A 26,088-nucleotide genomic window follows, 5' to 3' on the forward strand; every position below is an offset into this window, starting at 1 on the left:
CCCTGAAGGGGCTCGGAGCAGCTTACATGGGGACCAAGACCAGCATAGGCAAGGGCTACAAGGTAACATAATTAAAAACATATAACAATAACCATATAATTAAAAAATTAAAACCAGAATGATAAAAAATACATCCACCGACATCAACAACCAGTAAGAAAACACCTTTCTAGGAATCTCTAGGTCCCCCGGGGCAATTTTTGCCAGATATTGGCCATAAAATCCTGCTAGAACACCTTGGAATTCCTAGAGAATGTTCTCTCTATCAATCTCTAGAACTTCAAGAGTGACTCTATATTTAATGCTCTGTAGAAGTTTATTATAGAGTTACCTCAAAGGACCAAAAGATTCATAGAGACTGAGAGCATATTCATCTAATCGATAAAAAATCCAATCTGCAAAAGTTAAACCCACAAATACAGAAGGCCAATTGTATTTTATTCTTACATCACTGAGAAGTCAACGTGAAAATTGACAAACAGTATATTTGGTTATATCCTAGATTTGGGTTGCTGTGAGTTTTCCGGGCTGTATGACCATGTTCCAGAAGCATGGCCATACAGCCCAGAAAACTCACAGCAACCCAGTGATTCCGGCCATGCAAGCCTTCGACAACACATAACCTAAATTTGTTTGGTAAATGCCGCTGTTGGAGTGTTTATCGGCATCTATTCTGGGGTCAATGGGTTTATAAATGAATTAAATATAAATCAATCACAGACATGTCTGATTTAATGCAGTATACATTATCTAAACTACTTGTAAATTCAGACTTGAAATCATAGTAGGGATATTTAGAGATTAATAATGAATAAACTTTGGGGGAGATTGTTTGTTTCCCAGTAGCAATTTAAAACTTCCATCTGAAATTTCATGAACTTGTTATTAATTGAAGGGAGCTACTGCCATCTTCAGGAAATACTATATGTAATTGGTCCCAAATTATTAATTATTTACAACTTCAGTATGTCAAAAGACACATGGAAAGTTCAAGATGTTTAGAAATTTTCTTATTGATTGTATTGATCCGAAGCACTGGTTTTGGTTACTTTTAACTAGAATGAAGCAGCAGTTCTATCTTAAGTCCTTTCTTTTTATAATTCAGGATAATCTCTGGTTTTGTGCCATATCTAGCTCCACCTATTTCCCTATACCTTCTATACGCTTCCTCTATCTATTTTCAAGAGTTCAAAAGGGAGGAACTGTAGAAGGTGGCACAAGAAAAGCAACCCAGATACAAGTCTACTTGATCTTATATTCCCCAACCCAAATGCTGTATGTTCAAATGCAAGAAAAGGATTAGCAATTATTTTCAAAATGTACTTTAAACTTCGATAGGCATTATTATCTGCATATCATAATTTAACTTTGTAAAAAAAATAAGAAGGCATAATATATATTCCTAAAGGTATGCAAATGTATTCCTTTGGTCCATTTCCTTATGCACTTACAGTTTTAGTAAACAATAAATACAAACAGTCCGCAAGTTGCATTTGTTCTTAAGTTGAATTTGTTTATAAGTTGGAAAAAGTATATTTTTAAGTGTAACTCCAAACAAAAGATATAGCTATAGGAGCCCCCAGTGGTGCAGCGGGTTAAACTGTTGAGGTGCAGAACACCTCAACAGTTCTAATCTGGGGAGGGAGGTGAGCTCTGACTGTCAGCCTCAGCTTCTGCCAATCTAGCAGTTCAAAAGCATGCAAATGTAAGTAGATTAATAGGTACTGCTTTGGCATGAAGGTAACAGAGCTCCATGCAGTCATGCCGGCCACATGACCTTGGAGGCATGTACCGACATCGCCAGCTCTTCGGCTTAGAAATGAAGATGGGCACCACTCCCCAGAGTGGGACACAACTAGACTTAATGTCAAAGGGAAACCTTTACCTTATAGATATAGATATAGCTTTGGATAGCATAGAGAAGGGTTAACATCCCTGTGGGGTTTGTGTTACTCTCTGTGCTTGTTTCAGGAGTGAATTTCCGATTGCAAGGAGCAGAATTCGCTCACTTCCTATTGTTTCGCCCCTGTTCTTAACTATGAGTTGTTTGTAATTCAGATGTTTGCAACTCAGGAACTGCCTGTAAATGACTTTTGTTCAAGGAGAGATATATCTTCTTTTACTAGAGAGCCTACAGTTTCAAAACTACTTTGATTATGCAGAACAAATATAAAAATATAACTCCTAAATAATATTCAGTACAATGTCCACTGTATGACCTTCCTCCCCAATTCTAATCACCTAAAAAGTATGTTTGGGCTTTGTCATCTCATTTACTTTCCTCTCCAAAAGGGAAACATTTTAGTTGAGAAGCAAATCTTAATGAAAAGGGGTGAAAAACAAAACAGAAGGTTGTAACCAGATCAGGATGACAATCTTCTCTGTTTAAAAAGGACTCTAAACAAGACAAGTTACATGATCTAATTTGACTGGTTTTTTTAGGAGAGCTAAAAAGAAAACATAGTCATTTTCAGCAGACACAAACTCACACAAGCTTAAATTATATAGAGAATGAATTGAAGGCTTTGGAGTCAAGTAAACTAAAACATTTGTGTATTCCATGTATCAAATCACCAACTCTTGCAATATCCATAAACAAAAAGATAAACATAAATAACATTTTTTCTTCAGTGCTATTTGCATGATATCAGATAATTTAAACATTTATTGTATGGAACTAACGAACACAGGGTGCTTTTATTTATACACCAAATCTATTGTATTTCTCAGTAGCACATGTTTTGTATCAGTACACATTGTAAAATCTGTATTGCAGCATTGTGGAACATAACCAAGACCGCGATACAGAATGCATATCGAAAAGGTGTGCAGTGTCTTTGTTCATTACACAAGCACTTATAAAATTATTTTGGCAGTGGAAATTAGTATTCCGATACATCCATGTCAATTCTGTGATACTTTTAGGAGTTTTGCATTGAGTACATGGTCTATTTATTAAAATCAAGGTTAGATCTTAGTGGTCTTTCGTCAAGACTACTAAGACATTACATTACATTACAAAAGTGGCTTATTAACCAGCACATTTTCTAGAACTTCTTGTCATCAGACATGACAGGGACGAAAATAAAACCTGGATTAACTGACCATGATATGCTTTTCTTGCAGCTTCAAGATGGTTATTACAAATACAATGAAAAAAAATGTTTTCAAATAATTTGTTTGTAAGTTGGTATATTTTTAAGTGCACCTCCAGCCATATATATGTGCATGCTTTGGACAGCATAGGGAAGGGATAACACCCCTGTTTGTGTGGCTGTCTGTGCCCCGGTTCAGATTTCACCCCACTTTCTATCCCTGTAATAATTGGATTTTGAAAAATTTAGCTTATTATGGAAACAAGGATTAGCAAGAAAGCTTCACTGGAGACACATTTCCCCCTCGATAACTCTTTCAGGAGTGAATTTCTCTTCCAAGGGGCAAATTTCTCTCATTTGTTGTCCAACCCCCATTCTTAACTATGAGTCATTTGCAAGTCGGATGTTTGTAACTCTGGGATTTCCTGTATATGCAAATACAGGGATTCCAAAATCCAGAAAAATGTGAAATCTGAAACACTTTGGGTCCTAAAGTTTTTAGATAAGGGATAATCAAATTATACTGATGGGCTTTGAAAATGTGCAGCTAATATTTTCTGAGCATGAATACAAACTTCTATGCCACATATCAATTAGTTCAAAAAACAACCACACTGTGAAGACTAACAATGTTACTGCATAAAGCTAGTTGTTGTAGCTCATTCTTCTTAATGTAGTAGTTTTTCAACCTTTAAGATGGTTTCTAGTTTTAGAAAGCATCTTAAGATCTATAAAACATGGCAAAATACTGTATACCTTGTATCTTTTTTAAGAGTCACACATGCAGATTAAAGCTCTGAAAGTAGATTCAGATGTCATGGATCTTCTCTCAACAATGATACAACTATTGCAGCTCCATAAAGGTTGAGTATCCTTGGGATAAGTCATTCTCTCTCAGCCTGACACTGGGGATACTGTATTGCTTTTGTTTCCAAGTACTCACTATGGGTAAACAGAAGAACAGATATCTTTCCAAACTATATTAACTGGCAACAACAAAAGCAACATCTCACATTGTTGTTATCACTTTCCCCTTCTACTGTATGATTCTCAAAACCTTTGCGTGACAAAGAAGCCAATGAAGGTTCAAAGGTTTTCATTATCTATTCTGTGACTTTTGGGGATTGCTATTTTGTGGAGTTTGGATGTTGCGGAGTTTGAATTTAATCACAAAACTGTGGTTGAGAAAATGAATCAGGCTGCATCAAAGTTGAACATTGCAACATTTGATATGTTTCTTCTGCGTTAGTCTTATTATTGTCCCCTCTTGTTCTTAATATTCAACTCTATTAGAAGGGCCGACGAAGGACAAGATGGGTGGATGGTATCCTTGAAGTGACTGGCTTGACCTTGAAGGAGTTGGGGGTGGTGATGCCTACAGGGAGTGCTGGCCTGGGCTTGTCCATGAGGTCATGAAGAGTCAGAAGCAACTGAATGAATAAACAACAAATATGTGCTTTCCATGTGATTTTGAATTTAGGTACACCTGAGGCTCTGCATTAGCAGCTTCCTAACCTATTCGTGTCTCTGACTGTGGGAACAGAACCGATCCCAGGCTGGAATACATCAGTCAGGTCCCAGACATTCAGAATAAACATTCTACTGTGTGAAACCAACTCAAGAAAGTAATGAGAATTTGGCAGAAGAATAAAGCAGCACTCCCTTCAGGAGACCTGCAGAGCATCTGGAGAGATAAGGAAGGAGTCCAGAATATCTCACACTTATCTTCAGCTCCTAGGCAGATGCTAATGAAGTGTGAAGAGTCATAAAATGTGTGTTTCAGCATCCATTTCAACATAAAACGTCTTTGTCTCAGACTTATTCTTCTGAACTCCTCTTATATACCTTGAAATTTGTTACTGAATAAATATGGCAGAAACTGCCATCTGGATAAATGATCTAAAAATAAAATTCAGACATACAAATAAGCATATATTCACTGAAGTACAAACTGAATAACCCTGATTCAAAATAGAAAATACTCCAAAAACTGAAATTGTCCACATGATTTGCTGAGATACTGACACCTTTGTTTTCTGATGATTCAATGTACCTAAAAGTGATTTCATGCACAAAATTATTTTAAAATAATGTGAATAAAAAGACTTTCTGGCTTTTTTAAAACACATATTTGAAATATAAATCAATTTCATGTTTAGACTCAGGACCCATCTTTAAGTTCTCCTTATATCTCCAAAATCTTCAAAAATTAAAAGAAAATCCAAAACCTCTCTGTTTCCAAGTATTTTGGCTAAGGGATAGCCAACCTGTATCTCGAGAGTTACCACAGTTGTTTTCCAATGTGAGTAATTCCCAGCTGTCTACCTCAGATTCCGTAAATCGGTTCTGCAAGGAAACATGCAAGTATCACAGCTGGATAAATGCATGCAAACCAACACCGTATACAGCTAAGCAAAACCAACCAACTCTGCCAACAAGGAGATTAATGAGTATATTATGCTTTAGAAATATTCACTTCAGCTGCAGACCAACTAGGAAAATGTTTCCATTAGATCCATCTTTTCCTGTAACTGATTAGCTCACATTACCAACATAATGAAAAATACAGGCTGGAATGAAGTACAGTAAACTTATAAGGTTATTTTTGTGAGGATGCTGCAGTAAAATTGCAGTTGAAAAGTACAGATAGGATTATTTTAGATCCATTGGTGGTGAAACTAATATTTCAATACATGATCATATACAATTCATGTTTGTTTCGTATTTGCATGTGGTCCCATAACCCTGAATTATGGATATATAGTAACTTTGAATTATGGATCAAAGTCACACCACCACCAACCCTATCTAAATGGGTCTTCTATTACAAATGATAAGGGTCATCCCTCCACCTTTCATGTCTTTTAAGCAATGGCTAAATGTCATAGCCAGATGATTTTGAAGATATGGATAGAGGGCTGAATTAAAAGGAGGAAGATCTGCTATTCAGAAGATGAAGAAAAGTGAAGACCAGTAGCTGAAAGATTTCCATCCATATCACAAATAAAGTCCAACAAAATTAGATGTCCACCAGGGTATTTTACAGCTGAGAGAGCAATCACGATGGTGCTTCTCCCTATTTTGTGTACAGATGCTGGTTGGTATCTGAATCCAGCTCAGGTAGGAGATGCCACGGGATTCAGGTATGTGGCCAACGTGTATCCTGCTCTCAGGACTTCTTAAACTTTTCACACTCGTGACTCATTTCCACCCAATAACATTTTATGCAATCCCAGATATATAGATATATAAAATCAGTGAAAAATCAAACATTTACTGTTAATAATTTTGCAAGGCTGATTTTATGAAGTACAGCTGAAGCATTTTCTGCAGAGTCTACAGTAAATATGGCACATTGTTGCTAACAAACTTGTGTAATGTCTAAACCCGCCAGGAGTTGGCATTCTGAAACCCTTTTTACTGTTGCCAACTTTTTTTGTGACCCCAACATTAAGCTAAGGGATCAGGACCCACAGTTTAAGAAGCTGTGCACTAGTTAACATCTTCAAGTATAGTAAAGCGTGCTGATCTAAGGTTGAAGTAAGATTCATCTCCCAATCAAATCAATTTATGTATAAAGAATCGGGAGAGGTACATCTTGAACTTTGTCTCAGCAGCAAAATACCTGGTGGACATCTAATTTTATTGAATTTTATTTGTGATATAAATAGAAACGAGACTCTTTCAGCCAGTGGGTCTTACTTTTCTTCTTCTTCCTCCTCCTTTTGATATAAATCCCTATCCATAGCTTTAAAACAGGCATGGGCATACTTTGGCCCTCCAGATGTTTTGGACTTCAACTCCCACAATTTCTAGCAGGTTACTGGCTCAAATTATAGGACAAGTGGAGAGATTTTTCTTATCATTTATAACAGACACATTTAGCAGACATACATGGGGAGACAAAAAGATGGAGCGTGTAGATTTTAAGATTCAACACTTGCTCTCAACCCATAATTTTAGCAGTGTGTATAACTTATGGGAATTTCAGTAGCTTTTGGGCATTGTTATTTTCTTGGATTAATGAAACCAGTAACAGAGTATACATTATTTATTCATAATCTAAAGGCTAAATAATTCCAGATGACAGTGGAAGTTTATTAGGAAATTTGACATAAATCTCTGGATCTCAGAAGTACATGCCTCTCTTTATTATAAAAATCTGTCTCAATTTTACCTACAATTCTTTTTCTAGTTTTCCTGGAAAACATTACACTGTGAAAAGACAGAACAAGCAAATACAAATGGAATTTCCAAATTGATTTATTTGCTTCTATTACAGTATCAGACAGTGGAACTTAAATATATCCATAGTTGCTAATACTAGTGCCTGTAATGCTATTTTTGCCATGTCCTTTATTTGAACTTCAACAATGTTTTCCTGTTTTTTTCTGAATTTATCTACAACAGTGTCTAGGGGTTACTAGAAACTACTGGGTTACTCACCAAACAAAGAGCATATCCTCATGGGAAACTCTTCTACTCTTGATGAGGCATTTTATTGCCATGTGAAAATAATGATAAATCACTTTAAATTTGTTTTTTGAGGGCAGGCATGATACATGAAGATAAGCTTTTGCTGCAGCTGTGACGTGGGTCATTGGGCTGCCACTGGGCAATGTTTGTTGAAATCTCAAAAGACAGAGAAATAGCTACTGCCTGTGATATCTTTATATTATCTAACAGAGACAATATGTCTGATGTTAAGGAACAAAGAAAGGAGGGTGTTTTTTGTGCTATTGGAATAGGGTGTTTGCCTGATCCAATACAGTAGATTCTTTATATTACAAACATTCATGTTCTACCTATATAACAGTGTTTCTCAATCTGGGTGTCAGGATCCCAAGGGGGTCATGAGGGGTGTCAGAGAGGTCACCAAACATATCAGTATTTTCTGTTGGTCATGGGGGTTCTGTGTGGGAAGTTTGGTCCAATTATATAGTTGGTAGGGTTCAGAATGCTCTTTGATTGTAGGTGAACTATAAATCCCAGCAACTACAACTCCTAAATGTCTATTTCCCCCAAACTCCACCAGTGTTTACATTTGGGCATACTGAGTATTCGTGCCAAGTTTGGTCCAGATCTATTATTGTTTGAGTCCACAGTGCTCTGTGGATGTAGTTGTAATGTAGTAACAAAAGTAATTTTTTGGTTGGGAGTCACCACAACATGAGGAACTATATTAAGGGGTTGCAGCATTAGGAAGGTTGAGAACCATTGCTACCTAGGGTAAGACATACAAAACTAAAGTGTCTTGTTCAGATTAGGAAAACACTAACCAAAGCCTACATCTTTTTGGCATCAGACATTTGCTTCTCACAGGCCAATAAGCAGAGATGCACAGGTAGAAAGACCAGACAAGAATGCCAACTCCAGTAATTTAGTACAAACCACAGGGCAGATTTTGGTCATTCTTCCCAAACCATGGATAAAAGCAGTGCTTCCTCTATAACTGAACTAATGCAGAAAGTAACATCAGCTGTCTGTTACTTCTCACCTGGATCACAAAAGCACACAACTATAAGGGTAGCAGAATAAGACTCCAATTCTTTTCTTGCAAAAACATAATTTAAAATTGTTCTCAGCCCTGTATGTCCAGCTTTGCTATTGCTGCTGCCACCCTGTGTCTTCAAGCCATTGTTGACATATGGCAACCTAAAGAAAATTTCTTATGTGATTTTTGAGGGCAAGATTTATTCTGAGGAAGATTGCTATTGACTTTCTCCAAGACTGAGCATATGAGATTTACATTAGGCCATTCAGTGAGTTTATGGGGATGATGAGGCTCCAAGCCTTGGTTTTAAGAGTCCTGGGGTGCATCTACACCAGGCAGGGGCCAACTTGGGCCCTCCAGGTATTTTGGACTTCCACAATTCCCAACAGTTAAGTGGCTGAGGGGGGAAAGGAAGGGGTCTGAGGCTGTTAGGAATTGTGGGAGTTAAAATCCAAAATACCTGGAGGGCCAAAGTTGGACCATGCCTGATCTACACTGTTGATTCAATGCGGTTTGACACCACTTTAGCTGCCATGGCTCAATGGTATGGAATTCTGGGATTGGAAGTTTAGTGATACACCAACACTCTTGACACTTGTGAAACTACAACTCCCACAACTGGATAGCATTGGGCCATGGCAGTTAAAATGGCATCAAACTGCATTAATTCTGCAGCGTAGATGCATATAGTCCAACTTAAACCCAACTACTACATCACATTGGCTCTGTGCATCCAGATGCAACTGTCAAAAATCCCTTTGTGGGCATCTGCTGCAATTTCTAGACTGCATGTCCTTCTTTTTTGCAAACTTTGATGCTCCCTTCTGAAATAGCCCTTGGTCCAGAGGAGGGCATCAAGGCTTGCAGAAAAGGGGAGTTTGTGAGGTATATGCATGTGGGTACCCACATACACTCAAATAAAACAGAACACAATTTATAGCTCAGTCTGCACAGAAGACAGAACATTGCAGGGGGTTCCTGGTGGTCCAAGAGGCAATAAAATGCCTAAAATAAAACAAAATAAGTTAGCTTACTCCTCCTCCGACCCAATCTGGACTCAAGCCAAAACTGGTTGAAAAGCGGTTTGGAAGAATTCACATCACCCTGGAAACTTTCTTCCTAGGTATGCATAAGAACTCTGGCATTACATCAGTGTTGGCTGTTTTAAGATAACACATTAATGCCATTGTTTTCCTTGACACCCGTCCAAGTTGCTCAACCTGGGAATAAATGTTTTGCTTTGTCAAAAAAAAAACTCTTCCCAATTTTTCCCTGAACAACAACTATTGTTAATTATTCAGCTCTTTGCCCTCTATTCCTTCCTACAACTGTTGATACCTTGGAAAACAAACTCTAGAAAGCAAATAGTCCTAACAATGACCAATTTTAAAAATGCTTTTAAGAGTTGCTGATCGCTATGTTACTTAGTTAACAAACAACAAAGACCAAACAATGCTGCTATATGGAACAGCTGCCATAAAATCTAGCATCTGCTAGGCCTTTCATCAACCATTCCAAAAGTTGTGTTGTCAAAGGCTTTCATGGCTGGAACCGCTGGGTTGCTCTGAGTTTTCCAGGCTGTATGGCCATGTTCCAGAAGCATTCTCTCCTGACATTTCACCCACATCTATGGCAGAAATCCTTAGAGGTCCCCAGGTGTTTTGGCCTAAAACTCCCAGAAATCCCAGCCAGTTTACCAGCTGTTAAGATTCCTGGGAGTTGAAAGCCAAAACACCTGGGGACTCACAGGTTGAGAACCACTCAGCTATGGTGATCCTTTGAAGGCTAGGTAACTACATTTATATTAAAGGTATATTGTAATAATAATAGCACTATGTAATACAATTTCTGTTTCTGGGTTATAAATGTCATTTTCTAATTGGTTCTATCACAAAATCAGTACAATAAAAAAAGATCAACACTCAACAACAGGGGAATTCCTGACATGAAACCATGACAGCCAGCTGACACCTGCCAACAAAGGATTCCCCCGGGGAGGGAAGGAGCCAGGCTTTGAAGCTGCAAGGCCATTCAATGCTAGTCAAGGTGGCCAATTGCAGCATTCACACTGGCCTCAAGCAGACAAGAGTTCTTTCTCCCACCCTGGACTTTCCACAGATATTTTGCCTAGTTCCCAACAGATCTCACAACCTCTGAGGATGCCTGCCATGGATGAGGGCGAAATGTAAGGAGAGAATGCTTCTGGAACATAGCCATATAGCCGAGAAATCTTACAGCAACCCATTCCCAAAGTTGTTTTGGCACTGAAAAGACTACCTAAGAGGCTGATGAATAGCTGAACAACCCAACAACTAACCCATGCCATATAAACATCTGTATGTAAGAATGCAGTCCACTGCTGCTTATTTGGGAATGAACTGAGCAGACATTCATTGGACCACTCTGCCAAAAACTGAGAAAGGCTGTAAGAGTAAAAACCCTCTCTCTTGTTCTGCATTTGGAAGGGTAAAACTCTTGCTCTGCATTCATAATTGCCTTCATGTGTCAACCTGGTCGATAAGCCAACATTCTTCCTGAAATAATTATACTGTTTATTATGCTGCTACAAAAAAAAAAGTTCTTTCACTTCCCTCCAAACTAGTAAAAAACCAAACCACAAAACAGAAAACAGAAGGTGAGGGGCGGAAGGGAGGGGGTAGAGATGATTTAGCACACTGTACTCCTTTCAAATCCAAGTGGAGGTTGGATACCCTCATGCAAGCTCAATTATTGGAACCACCATCTGACTTGCGGTTTTTCCTCTTCGTGTCATCTCAGCAACTTCCCACAAAAATGCAACCAAGGACAAGAAATGGGATTTGGAAAGGCTGGGTTTCTTAGCTAATGCAGAAGAAAAGTTCCTTGTAAAATTCTCTTCTCCCTTCCCCCATACGTTATATATGCTTGAGAAACTAGGGTGTATCTACACCAGGTATGGGCCAACTTTGGCCCTCCAGGTGTTTTGGACTTCAACTCCCACCATTCCTAACAGCCTTCGGCCCCTTCCTTCCAGCTTAAGCGGCTGAGGGGGAAAAGGAAGGGGCCGAAGGCTGTTAGGAATGGTGGGAGTTGAAGTCCAAAACACCTGGAGGGCCAAAGTTGGCCCATGCCTGATCTACACTATAGAATTTGTGGGGGTGGGAGAGAGAAGTTACAACCAAGGCTGCAGAACAGCCTGGCTTCCCAACCTGGATTCTGTGTGAGAAACACCAACCATGTAGAGACCTCCAAAAGGAAACAATGCCCTCCCTCCTTCTTTCATTTTCCGCCCTGGAAAGAGCTCAGCAGGAGGGAAAGCAATAAAGCCAGGGACAGATTGAGCTGCCTCTTTCACGTCCTGGGCAGATGGGGGAGCTGGAAAGGGCTCCAGAAATGCATGCAACCAAACCCCAGACAGGCTCTGCACATTTTGCTCACAGGTTTGCGCCCACTCTGCAACTCCCCTTTAGTGTATCTATACTACAATGGAGAATGGAAGCACCACTTGAACTGCCAGGGCACAATGCTAAAGAATCCTGGAGCTGCAGTTTTGCCAAGTCTGGAGCCTTCCCTGCCAAAGACTCACCAAAATACACTTTCATCAACCCACAGAATTGAGCCAGGTCAGTTCTAGTAGTGCCAGGCTACCTTCCTGCCCCCTTGGATGTGCCCTGGAAGCGCCTCTTTGCCTTCCTATTCTTCCCTTCAGGCCCCTCCAGCTGGAAGCCCAAAAGGATTGAGACTAAGGCTGGTTTCATTCAATGTGTGCAATTTTTTAAAGCACACACTGCGTGTTTCCCAGGCCGTTTCACAGAGAAACGCCTTTGATCAGCCGCTGCCAAACCTGTTTGTGGCATCCCAGGCTTTTTTTTTCTCTCCGCAGCTGTTTCCAGTATGAAAACAGTTTCTTCCTCCTCTGTTTCTTTTGCCACACATACCCGGAAGGATGGGATGTGAGCCACCCAATGGTGCATCTACATCAGGCACAGGCAAACTTGGGGGCTGCTGGTGGGCCAGGAGGGAAGGAACAAGCCCTATGAGGAGTGGCTTAAAGAGCCGGGCATGTTTAGCCTGTAGAAAAGAAGGCTGGGAGGAGACATGATAAGGGCAATGTATAAATAAATATATGAGGGGAAATCATAGGGAGGAGGGAGCAAGCTTGTTTTCTGATGTCCTGGAGACTGGGATGTGAACAATACCTTCAAACTACAGGAGAGGAGATCCCACCTGGACATAAGGAAGAACTTCCTAACTGTGAGAGCTGTACAGCAGTGGAACTCTCTGCCCCAGAGAGTGGTGGATGCTCCTTTTTTGGAGGCTTTTAAACAGAACTGGATGGCCATCTGTCGGGGTGCTTTGAATGCAATTTTCCTGCTTCTTGGCAGGGAGTTGGACTGGATAGCCCACAAGGTCTCTTTCAACTCAATGATTTTATGATTCTAAGGGGTTTTTTCCAAGCCCCCTGCCTGCCCTTTCCTCTCCTTCCTCTTCTCTTCTGGAGACAGAAAGTGAAGGAAAGACAGGAAATGTTTGGATTCCAAAAGGGTTGGCCTTGGTCAGGATGAGATGATGGACAGGAGAGAAAAATGTATCATTAGACCTTGTATTGCCTACTTCTGATATAAAATCCTAAAGATGGAAGAGACCCCCCCCCCCCCCCAAAGGCCATCCATCCCCCTGCCATGCAAGAAGGCATGATAAAAGCACTCCTTATAGGCAGCCTCTGCGAAAAAGCCTCCAGAGAAGGAGACTCCACCACATTCCCAGGCAGTTCTTACTCTCAGGAAGTTCTTCCTAATCCCCTTCCCTGCCATTTGAACCCATTGCCCCCTTGTGCCCTGGTCTCTAGAGCAGCAGAAAGACAGTTTTCCCCCACCCTCCTCCTCAATGGGATACCCTTTAAAATCTTGAAACATGGTTCTCATGTTCCCTCTCAACCATCTCTTCTCCCACCTAAACATCCCCCAGGAGGAAAGGAGAAAGGAAAAAGAGAAGGAAGAAAGGGTGAGAGGAAGAGAAGGATGGAAGGAAGGGAAAGGAAGGGGAGGGAGGGAGGGAGGAAAGAAAGAAAGAAAGAAAGAAAGAAAGAAGAAAGACCAAAGGGAAAGAAGCTAGGAAGGAAGGAGAAAGAGAGAGAGGGAAGAAGGGAGGAAAAGGGGAAGGAAGGATGAAAGGGTGGAAGGGATGGAAGGAGAGAAGGAAGGAAAGACCAAAGGAAAGGAAGCATGGAAGGAAGGAGAAAAAGAGAGGGAAGGAGGGAGGAAAGAGGGAAGGAAGGACGAAAGAGTGGAAGGGAAGGAAGGAAGGAAGGAGGGAGAATGAAGGAGGTAGGGAAGGGAGGGAGGGAAAGAGAGAAAGAAGGAAGGAAAGCGAAGGAAGCAAGGAAGGAAGGAGAAAAAGAGAGAGGGAAGGAAGGAGGGAAGAGGGAAGGAAATATGAAAGGCTGGAAGAGAAGGAAGGGGGGAGGGAGAAAGAGGAGGTAAGGAAGGGAGGGAAGGATTAAGGAAAGAGAGAAAGAAGGAAAGGCCAAAGGGAAGGAAGCAAGACTGGATTATATGCATTATATCAATTCCATATTCAATCTGCATTAGATGGTCAGTGTAGACCAGGCATGGGCAAACTGTTACACCTGGAGGGCCAAAGTTGGCCCATGCCTGATCTACACTATAGAATTTGAGGGAGTGTGGTGGAGGCTCCTTCTTTGGAAGCTTTTAAACAGAGGCTGGATGGCCATCTGTCAGGGGTGATTTGAATGCAATATTCCTGCTTCTTGGCAGGGGGTTGGACTGGATGGCCCATGAGGTCTCTTCCAACTCTTTGATTCTATGATTCTATGAGAAGTTACAACCAAGGCTGCAGAACAGCCTGGCTTCCCAACCTGGATTCCTACCGGCTGTTAGGAATCGTGGGAGTTGAAGTCCAAACCACCTGAAGGGTCGAAGTTTGCCCATGCCTGGTCTACACTGACCATGTCATGCAGTTCAAACTGTATTACATGGCACAGTAGATGGGGCTAAAGTTTCCAACAAGAGAGGAACTCCATTCCAACTGGAGGGGGCGATTTCAATACAGGAACTGCTGCGAGGCTGGCCAGATAAAAGACAGAGGCGCCCATACAAAGGTTAACTTTGGCATGGCAGAGTTTGCAGCCACATGGTCACACTCAACTCAGGAAAAGCGATACCCGTGTTGTCCCCATTCCGCCTGGAAGTGATGGATGGACCCGAGGAAGGGCTGGCCAAAACTCGCCCGGTTTCCTGGAAGAAATGAATGGGGAGGAAAGTCGCGCGGAATGAATCCACACTCACCAAGCGCGGCTCCTTCCTGGCCACTGGCAGAGTAGCACCAAATCCCCACTTTGGAGGAAAGAAGCTCCAAAGAGAGAGAGAGAGAAATGGGTGCCACGTTTCCTCGGCTTGCTTTTTTGGAGAGGGAAACCTCCTCAAAACCGCCTCCTTCCTTTCCTTTCCTTCCCTCCCCGCCGGTCTCTGAAGGAGGAGGAGGAGGAGGGCCGTCTTCGCAGCCTGGCTCCGGCGAGGAGTGAGGCAGGAAAGGGAGCCGCCTCCTTCTCTTCTTTCTCCGGCCCTGCCCGCCCTCTTTCTTTCTCAGGCGCCCGCCTCTTTGCCCTCCCAAATCCCCTCAATGGGGGCGGAGGCTGTGCCTGCCTCTTGCGGAGGGGGAGGCCCAAGGGAAGAGCCGCAGCCCCCAAAGAGAGGGAAAGGAAGGGAAGGGGGAGCCAAGGAGGGACACCCCCCCCCTCCAAGTCCAAAGCGCCATAGCCAGATTCTGAGGGAATAGAGTTGAAAGGAGAAGGCGTTTGGGAAGTTTTCTCCCCTCGACTTTCACGGGACGAGAAGGCATTGTTGTTGCTGTTTATTCGTTCAGTGGCTTCCAACTCTTCGTGACCAGCCCACGCCAGAGCTCCCTGTCGGCCGTCACCACCCCCAGCTCCTTCAGGGTCATGCCAGTCACTTCAAGGACAACATCCATCCATCTTGCCCTTGGTTGGCCGCTCTTCCTTTTTCCTTCCATTTTCCCCAGCATCGTTGTCTTCTCTAAGCTTTTCTGTCTTCTCATGATAGGCCCAAAGAACTACATCTTTGCCTCTAATATCCTTCCCTCCAATTAACAGTCGGACTTTATTTCCTGAAGTATGGACTGGTTGGTTCTTCTCGCGGTCCAAGGCACTCTCAGAACTTTCCTCCAACACCACAGTTCAAAAGCATCTATCTTCCTTCTCTCAGCCTTTCCTATGCGCCAGCTTCTCACATCCATAGGTCACTATGGGGAATACCATTGCTTAACTATGCGGGTCTTCATTGCCAGTGTGATGTCTCTACTCTTCAACCTTTAAAACTCTGGCATAGACACAGAGAACTGGGAAGCCCTGGCCCTTGAGCGCTCCAGTTGGAGGTCAGCTGTGACCAGCAGTGCTGTAGAATTTGAAGAGGCACAATGGAGGGCGAAAGAGAAAAATGTGCCAAGGTGAATACGCGTCAAACCAACCCTGACCGGGACAGCCTTCGGTCTGGAAACCGATGTCCTCACTGTGGGAGAACAAGCGGCTCAAGAATAGGGCTCCACAGGCACCTACAGACCCACTACCAGTACAGCGAACTTGGAGGACAATCTTACCATTGCAAACAAATGGAGAGTATATATATAGAATGGCCTAGATGCAATTGCACCAAATGAAAATAAGTGTAAACACTAACAATAGGATTTACAAATGTTTATACAAAAGGTTTATGAATATCCGCACCTAACTGCAATAGAGTCTCACTTATCCAACCTTCGCTCATGCAATGTTCATTGGAGAAGAAAGGGGCTTTGGGTTGGGGCTGGAAGGATTTCCCTCTTGTGGAGTTGTGGGCAGGAGGGGAGCAAAAAGAGCGGGAACCACTTCCTACTCTTCCTCGTGGAAGGAATAAGGGCGGTTCATCCGAGGGCCAAGGAGGTGGCAGGCAAGGTCCCAAGCGCCCAGGAGGAAGAGATGGAAAAGGAGGAGAAGGAGGAGGAGAAAGAAAATAAAGAGGAATAGAAGGATTAGGAAGTGGCAGAGGATGAGAACAAGAATGACACAACAATGCAACAACTCTGGGCTTTCCTCTTGCTCCTCCAGTGCACTTTATGAGCCTATTAGGAGCGGGGAGGCGCGGAAAAGCCGCAGCTGAAACGGGCAAAAAGTCACGACCAACCCGGCCTGGAAGGAGGGAAACCCAGGACGAGGAAAGGGAAGGAGGGCGGAGGCTGCAGTAGCCACTGCCAGGGGGTTCCCTCCCTCCCAAGGCCCAGCTACTTCTTGGCTCAGAGTCTGTCTGTGTGTGTGTGACAGGGAAAGACAGCGAGATCAAGATGTTTAATGGGTCTACTTAGATGCGTCCCTCGCCAAGAGCTCTGCTAAGTACCAAAGCAAGAGGGAATTTCCTGAAACTGGAGACGAAGTGGAGCAGCAAGACTTGTCCCTGGGATAGAAAGGGAAGAAGGCAGCAGCCCTGCATGGCTGGGAGATGATCAACCCCAGGCAGGAGTTTGTCTCCCTTGTGATGGTTGCAAAGATATTTTCTCGACCAGTTTTTAATATTAGAGGTCAGTGTGCTGCTTCTTTGGAAAGGAAAGGTAGAATCCATAAAATTTATGGATTTTATGATTATATTGTATGCATGTTAACTGTGAATTGTTGTAATTTTATGTAACTTTGTGTACGATTGTTTTTGATGCAGGCATCAAATGGTGCCTTGCTCCTGTAAGCCGCCCTGAGTCCCCCTCGGGGTGAGAAGGGCGGGGTAAAAGAACCCCCAAATAAATAAATAAATAAAATCATAGAGTTGGAAGAGATCTCGTGGGCCATCTGGTCCAACACCCTGCCAAGAAGCAGGAAAATCACATTCAAAGCACCCCGACACATGGCCATCCAGCCTCTGTTTAAAAGCCTCCAAAGAAGGAGCTTCCACCACACTCTGGGGCAGGGGTCCTCAAACCTTTTATACAGAGGGCCAGGCCACAGTCCCTCAAACTGTTGGAGGGCCGGATTATAATTTGAAAAAAATAATAATTAATTCCTATGCACACTGCACATATCTTATTTGTAGTGCAAAAAAAAAACCCCCACTTAAAAACAATACAGTAATTGAAATGAAGAACAATGTTAACAAATATAAACTTATTACTATCTCACTGGGAAGTGTGGGCCTGCTTTTGGCTGATGAAATAGGATTGTTTCAGACTTAGGTTGACCCTGAGCGAGGGCCGGGTAAATGACCTTGGAGGGCCGCATCCGGCCCCCGGGCCTTAGTTTGAGGACCCCTGCTCTGGGGAAAAGAGTTCCACTGCTGAACAATTCTCACAGTCAGGAAGTTCAGTGTTCAGATGGAATCTCCTTTCTTGCTGTTTGAAGCCATTGTTCCGCATCCTAGTTTCCAGGGCAGCAGAAAACAAGCTTGCTCCCTCCTCCCTATGACTTCCCCTCACATATTTATACATGGTTATCATGTCTGCTCTCAGCCGGCTCTTCTTCAGACATGTCCAGCTCTTCAAGCCGCTCCTCATAGGGCTTGATCTCCAGACCCTTGATCATTTTAGTCGCCCTCCTTGACTTAAACCAAGTTCTTAAATAAGTTTTTTTGCAACCTGCAGTTCTCAGCCTCACCATTACGACACTGTTGCCTTGAAACCACGTGGAAATGAGAGCAACTGGTCTGTGAAACCCTCTTATAGTGCCAAGGCAACTGGGATGTCAGGAGGGGACTACCCACAAAAGATTACCACTACCACATCAGCACTATATTGTTACATATGTTTTTCTGTGGGTGAGTAGATGGCGACTACTGGACTACTGGATGGCATATATTCTGTATCAGAAACTAGAGCTGATGTGGTCTATCCAATGCAATTTTCTGAATCAGCACCCCAAATAACCAAACTGAATCTAAAGTTGACCAAAAACGGATTTGTAACCCTTTTGGTACTAATGTTGGAGAGTGGTCCCTGGTCAAAAAAAGGTTGGGAACTACTGTCTTAAATAAACATATAAGGATGACTTGTTGGGTCATCATAAGTCAACATTGGCCTAAAAAGCAAAATGTGCATGGGTTTATCAACATTCCCATTTGTAAGCATCCTCAGAGCTACACTGTTTATATTTCTTCCTGTGGAACTGTTTGGAAAGCTAACTGGTACCAATTACAGAAAGTATACAACTAACACCTTTATTGAAACAATTCAAATGGCTGTATAAAATCTCAGAGATAAGCCTTTTTTTTCAGTCCCACCACTATCAGAGCCTCATCCAATGAATATCTGGTCATTCCTTCAACCCACTCACTTTGTACATACACCTCCCTAGAACACAATGTTTGGCTTTGCACACCTGGGAGGGAAACACACAACACAACTGAAATTCATACCAGTGTATGAAATGCCTCAAAGCAGGAACCTACTTGTCACTCAGCCAAAGCAGAAAACAGCAGATACGATTTTCAAAGGACTTCTACACTCACTCCAACCTCAACACCAGAAACACATGTGACGCAGGAAGAGAAATGGTCTGGAAGAATACTTTGTGTTTTGCATGCTATATATACATGCTATAAGCTTTTTTCAGTGGCCACCTTCAGGCTGTTGAACTTTGGAAGGGAAGGTCTTTCCACTATTATGTAAACAAACTATCTTTATAAACAGATGTTTTTGTAATTAATCTGATGTTGTTGGTTTTTAGCGAGTTGAATGCTATTATTTGCACAGATGTGCTTTAATGTATTATGTTTTTATTTCTGTTTTTTATTACAGTAGCCACTTTGATGGCTGTTATTGACTAAAAGGCAAGAGGCACACTAATAATACTATGAGTTCAGTGTATTATGGGGTAGCCTTCTATAACGAAGTTAAAGGGATATCTAGGCAGGGTGGACAACCAATCGATCCCACCGCTGCCACCAATATAATAAAATTGAAGGCTGTCTGGGCAGGGTGGACAAACAATCACACCACTGCCACCAATATAGCGAAATTAAAGGCTGACCCTATGTTAGATATGACAATAACCGAATGTTCTTGGTAGTATTAGCCGCCACCACCTCAGAATTATTGGCCTGAGGAACCAAAAAGGTGTGACTGTGTTATAGGTAATAGGTGTTTGAGCTCTTGATTCTTCTATGGCTCCTTCACTGGCTGACTGGACTATAAAATGCTTTGACAAAGTGAGTTCTGAGGAAATGGATAGAGTGAGGCATACACCAGTTACTTACTTACTTTACTTAGGCGATCCCTCGTTGGACGAGTAAGATGGTCTTCCATTATGGATTTCCTTGTGGGTCCGTATGTGGCTGTGGAGCCCTATTCTTGCTCTGCATCTTCTTCCGCAGTGGGGGCATTGGTTTCCAGGTGGAAGGCGGTCCCGGTCGGGGTTGGCTTGTCGCGCCTTCCTCCTGGCACGTTTCTCTCTTTCACCCTCCACTCGTGCCTCCTCAAATTCTGCAGCACTGCTGGTCACAGCTGTCCTCCAGCTGGAGCGCTCAAGGGCCAGGGCTTCCCAGTTCTCAGTGTCTATGCCAGAGTTTTTAAGATTGGCTTTAAGCCCATCTTTAAATCTCTTTTCCTGTCCACCAACGTTCCGTTTTCCATTCTTAAGTTCGGAGTAGAGCAACTGCTTTGGGAGACGGTGGTCAGGCATCCAGACAACGTGGCCGGCCCAGCGGAGTTGATGTTGGAGGACCATCGCTTCAATGCTGGTGGTCTTTGCTTCTTCCAGCACACTGACGTTTGTCCGCTTGTCTTCCCAGGAGATTTGCAGGATTTTCCGGAGGCAGCGCTGATGGAGACGTTCCAGGAGCTGCATGTGACATCTGTAGACAGTCCACGTCTCACAGGCATATAGCAGGGTTGGGAGGACAATAGCTTTATAAACAAGCACCTTGGTATCCCTATGGATGTCCCGGTCCTCAAACACTCTCTGCTTCATTCTGGAAAATGCTGCACTTGCAGAGCTCAGGTGGTGTTGTATTTCGGCGTCGATGTTGACTTTGGTGGAGAGGTGGCTGCCAAGGTAGCGGAAATGGTCCACATTTTCTAATGTGACACCATTAAGCTGTATTACTGGCATTGGAGAGGGATTGGCTGGTGACTGCTGGAACAGCACCTTGGTTTTCTCAATGTTCAGTGACAGGCCGAGCTTCTCATATGCTTCTGCGAAGGTGTTTAGAGTGGCTTGTAGATCTTCTTCTGAATGCGCACAGACGACATTGTCATCAGCATACTGGAGTTCTATAACAGCTGTTGTTGTAACCTTGGTTTTGGCTTTCAGTCTGCTGAGGTTGAATAGCTTGCCATCTGTCCGATAGATTATTTCCACTCCAGTGGGAAGCTTCCCATCAACAAGGTGAAGTATCATAGCGATGAAGATGGAGAATAGAGTTGGGGCAATAACACATCCCTGTTTGACACCTGATTCCACCTTAAATGGGTCACTTTGGGAGCCACTGCTGTCCAAGACTGTTGCCATCATGTCATCGTGGAGGAGCTGCAGGATGTTCACAAATTTGTTTGGGCACCCGATTTTGTGGAGGATGGTCTAGAGAGCGCTGCGATTCACTGTGTCGAATGCCTTTGAAAGGTCGATGAATGCCATGTACAGAGGTTGGTTTTGTTCTCTGCATTTTTCTTGGAGCTGTCTTGCAGTGAAGATCATGTCCACTGTTCCTCTGGAGGGGCGGAAGCCATTCTGGGATTCTGGGAGGGTGTCTTCTGAGAGGGGCAGAAGGCGGTTTGCAAGGATTCTTGCGAGGATTTTCCCAGCGGAAGTTAGAAGGGAGATACCTCGATAGTTTCCACAGTCTGTTCTTTCCCCTTTTTTGAAGAGGGTGATGATGGTGGCGTCCTTGAAATCTGCTGGGATTTTCTCGGTCACCCACACTTTTTCTATGAGCTGGTGGAGTTGGTGTGTCAGCTCAGGTCCTCCCTCTTTAAAGATTTCAGCAGGGATCCCATCTGGTCCACTGGCTTTGTTATTCTTCTGTTGGCTGATAGCATTGCTGACTTCTTCCAAACTAGGCAGTGCTGCAAGCTCGTCCCTGGTTTGTTGCTGCGGGATTTGTGAGAGGACCTCTTCGGCCACATTGGAGCTGCGGTTCAGGAGGCTTTGGTAGTGTTCTTTCCAACGTAGTGCAATTGAGTTTTGGTCCTTCAGGAGTTTGGTTCCATCTGATGAGCGTAGAGGCTGTATCCCATGGTTTCTTGGTCCATAGATGACCTTTGTGGCTTTGAAGAATCCCTGAGCATCATGGGTATCTGCCAGGTGTTGGATTTCTTCAGCCTTCTTTGTCCACCAGATGTTCTTGAGTTCTCTTGTCCTTCTTTGGACCTCAGCTTTTGCACTGGCATAGATCTTTTTCTTAGCAACACAGTTGATGTCTCTCTGCCATGCTTGGAAGGCTTTCCTTTTCTTGTCAATTAGCTGTTGGATCTCGATGTCATTTTCATCAAACCAGTCTTGATGTTTCTTGGCTTGGTATCCAATAGTTTCTTCGCAGGCTTGGATGATGGAGGTCTTCAGTTTGTTCCAATGTTCCTCGACATTTTCGGGGTGTACTGTGGGTAGATGGTCCTTGAGTGCTGTTTGGAGATGGGCTCGTCTGAAGGGCTCCTGAAGGGCTTGGGTGTTCATTTTGCGCCTTGTCTTCCTTCCTTGGAGTTAACACCAGTTAAAAGTTAACTAGAAAGAGTTTATTGAACTTTATATTAACAACAACTCATATAAGTGAGTGGTACAGAAGCGTGATTCAGTTGCAGAAACTTGGTTACTTAAACAAATAGATTCCCTGACAGAAAAGCTTTTAACAACTGTGAGACTCCTAAAACATACTGTTCTAACTTTAGACACAGTATCCCTGGAGAACAGATCTCTATCTGTCTCCACCACAGGGTAGTAAGCTCTGGAGACAAATCTTTCTTTTACTGGCCCTAACAACACAGTAAAAATCCTAGCCTTTGTCTCAGCCTATTCCCTAAACTTAAGGCTCACTAACAGCTCTTCTTTTTCTGTCAGATCCCTGCTGTAACTTCCTATCTTAAAAATCACAACCTTCTCTGTCTCAAGTCAAGACCCTTCTCTCCCTGTCAAAATCTGGCAGCTTATTTTCCCTCTCTAAACCGACTCCTCCCCCAATTGCTATACCCAATCAGGAGTCAGCTTGACTCCTCCTCCTGCTCTGCCTGCCTCCCAAGATGACAGCCACTGTCATGTAGGCTTTGGCCTAGTCGACTGAAAGGTAGATTTCATGACACCTTCCTTCCCAAAACAGTTTAACTTAAACCAACCAGTTGATATTCCATGGGCACCTACAAAAGCTAGATTTTTTACAGTTTGGGTAAATTGAGTGAACCAAGAAATGGAAAGCCAGTGTTTCTACGACCATCAAACCTTGTTTCTTTACCTCTATGCTCTTGTCTTGAGGCCAGATGAAACCAGGGAGTATTTCCTCATTCATAGCAAAAAAACCCTAAAAACGCATATAGTAAAACCAAAATCTTTACTGATTAGCAGCCAGGGATGCAAGAGAGATGCTGAAAAGTAAATATATATTTCTGAGAGTATCCAGCTCTAACAAGGTTTCTGTGCCTTGAACAGTGGCCCGACAAACAATATGTGTAGTGTATCTGTGTATAAGTAGTATCTCTGTATAGGTAATAGAGGGCATCATTCTTAGAAACAATAGTCCATAGTCCAAAGCATCTCTCTGTTCTGAGAGTCTAATAGAGTCTCTGTCTAGTCTCTAAGAATACAGTTCCTGCATTGAAGTCTATAGCACACTACTGTGCCTACTGAAGTCTAAGATGTACTGTTCTAAAATGAGTCTGAGCCCTGATCAAGCCCAGTCCTGATCACATCGTCTGCAGCCCCTCCCATAACAAAGAGTTAAGGTAAAATTGCATAATAATATACATATATACATTCAGCATTTTGAATAGGTACATAACAAATAACTACTGGAAGCTTGAGAAAGTTGCTATTTCCAACTGTGGTAGTAACAGATCTTAGGAAATAGCAGATCTATGCTGTGGCTGCATTACACCCCATTTTTGCTTGATCAAATAGCAGAACTTTGCTGGTAGATTTTTAAAAGCATATAAAAAGAACTCTTCTGCCACAAAAACTTAACAACCAGAGCACACATGGGGTGGGGACAGTCACACTTCCCATGGAAGATGAAAAATGGAGACTGGGATTTGAATATATGGAAGGGAAGACAAATATCAACTTTAAAATAGCCGCATTTGCTAAAGTAGATATAAGGATAGACTTTATTAGATTTGAGATTCACAGTGAGTAGTGTCGGGAGTCATGGGTGGTGGGTTCATGGGTGAGGGGTAGGAGGGGAAAGATTTGCAATGTATTAGTTCAGGGGAAACACCATACCTGTATTAGATGTATTTGATTATCTCTAGATGTTTCTCCTTTTTATATTTTGTCCCCCATTAATTTCACTCAATAAAAATGATAAAAAATATGTTTGCTAAAAAAAAACAAAAACCTTCCTATGGAAGAGAATATATCCTGAGAGCTGCCACCAAGAAAGCTCTTGAACTGTCATCAAATGTTCTTCTGACAGCCAAATAAATTATATTATAAATTATATAAGGTTGCATAATAGTACATTTGTATCATACAGTACTGCTCTCCTTAGTTCTACTTTCTCCATTAGTTTGGCAAGTCTGTAAGCCAGATAAATGAAAAGGGAAATGCTGTCTCACTCCTGAATATTCAAGAGAATTCCAGAAGAGACAAATGGGAGTGCCCCTGATGACCACACAGCGGAATCCACAGTTGTGTGGAATATGATGTTAGTTGGGGATGAGTCATCAGGACTAGGTTAAACAAGTACTTCAGCACATGTACTGACTTGAGATACAAACAAACCAAATTCTAGTTTCACAATATCCTTCCATAGATAATTCAGACCCTCAGGTTATTTTAAAGGGAATATCCGTCACTTAATTCCACATAATCTGCATTGAAATCTGAGGAGGCTATCTTTAACTGTGTCATGTTAACCCATGCATCTAATAAAAGTGAATAAAAAGAGGATTTGGTGTTTTCAGATACACTATGCTTTCATCATTTATACATATCGTTAATCCTTTCAAAGGATTATACACAGTGAAATATTCTTGGGCTATTTTGTGGTGAAAGATGGATATGCACTGCATTGGTTGCTGCACTGTGGCCTCCAGATCAAAATAAACACTGAAAGTGATTTTAGGCACATGTTAGAGGTCAGATTAGGGGGCCCTTTGTGGTGCAGTGGGTTAAACTGCTGAGCTGCTGAACTTACTTATAAGGATAGAATTAACATTATAACCTATAGAGAAGGCATCCTCAAGCTGCAACCCTCCAACCGCATTGCCCTCCAACTCCCAGAAGACCTGGCCAGCTTGTCCAATGGTCAGGAATTCTGGGAATTGGAGGCACAAACATCTGGAAGGCTGCAGTTTGGGGATGGGGATGCCTGTTATGTAACATAAAATATAGCAGAAGATTAATTCAGGTAATTAGATCTGTGAGAGAGTGTGCCCTCTTGATTAATCATTAAGAAATTGGCTCTGCCCAGGAAACATGCGAGCTATGTGGTGTAATGTAAACAAGACAAATGCCTGTGTAAATGTGATAAAGAGAGGAATACATACCCTAGTTTGTGGGGAAAAAAATCACTGTAGGAGCAAATAGGATGGTTACAACAGCGTTATATATAAAGCTCCCTATTTTGATTGTATAAAAGATAGCTCTTTCTTTTGAATGGACAAAAATTAGTTGCATGAGTTTAGGAGTGAATTAAATGGTTAGAGATAAGCTTAAGTCAGACTAATACTAAAGAACCTGCTCGTTTCCCATGGAAATATCCCGGGATTCCAATATTTAAGAATGTTGAAATGGAGTGTCGATGGCAACTCTGCCTATTTGATTTAACCATGACTAGGGTACTCAGGTGCCCAAAAGGTGATGTCAGGTGGCATCATACAGAATCCAGTTTAACTGACAAGTAGCAAGGATCTCCAATTCTTCAGTCTTGGGCGGAGAGGGAGGGGGGTAGGGCAGGGAATCATGATTATCCCATCACTATCACCAATAAGGCCAGAAGTGAATTCTTGCTCCCTGAATGTTCTACTGAGCTATAGAAAATGTTGAAGTTGCAAAAGAGGATATCAAACCAAGTATCTATATTTTCCTCTGCTTTTTTAAAAGCACAGCCTGCAGGTTTTACTGTAATATTGTTTTAAAGTTATTAAAACAAACTTGTATAGCTCCCACCCTGGCAGTCTTTTAAGAAAGCCCTGAAAACTTGGCTTTTCCGATGTGCTTTTGGCAAATGAATATATATTCCAGCTTTAATCTGTTCCCACTTTAGTGCTGTCCTCATGATGCATTCTCCCCCTGCTCTTAATTTGAAGGTTTAACCTAACTGGTTTGTTGTTGTTGTTTTTTTTGGTCCTTTCGAGCCCGCCGCCGCCACCCTTAGAAACACATTC

The 26,088-nt window shown here is 42.4% G+C and overlaps 1 protein-coding gene across 3 annotated transcripts in view; it reads right to left on the reverse strand.

The window, feature by feature from the left end:
- The window catches only part of LHFPL2 (LHFPL tetraspan subfamily member 2), a 128,174-nt gene extending 113,028 nt beyond the window's left edge, over positions 1-15,146 (reverse strand). For all 3 annotated transcript variants that reach the window (XM_060761618.2, XM_060761619.2, XM_067464574.1), the window contains exon 1: positions 14,877-15,146. The gene's annotated coding sequence lies outside the window, so the exon portion shown is untranslated. The remainder of the gene's footprint in view (positions 1-14,876) is intronic.
- Positions 15,147-26,088: the final 10,942 nt, after the last annotated feature.

Source organism: Anolis sagrei, chromosome 2 (assembly GCF_037176765.1).
Source record: "Anolis sagrei isolate rAnoSag1 chromosome 2, rAnoSag1.mat, whole genome shotgun sequence".
NCBI lineage: Eukaryota > Metazoa > Chordata > Lepidosauria > Squamata > Dactyloidae > Anolis > Anolis sagrei.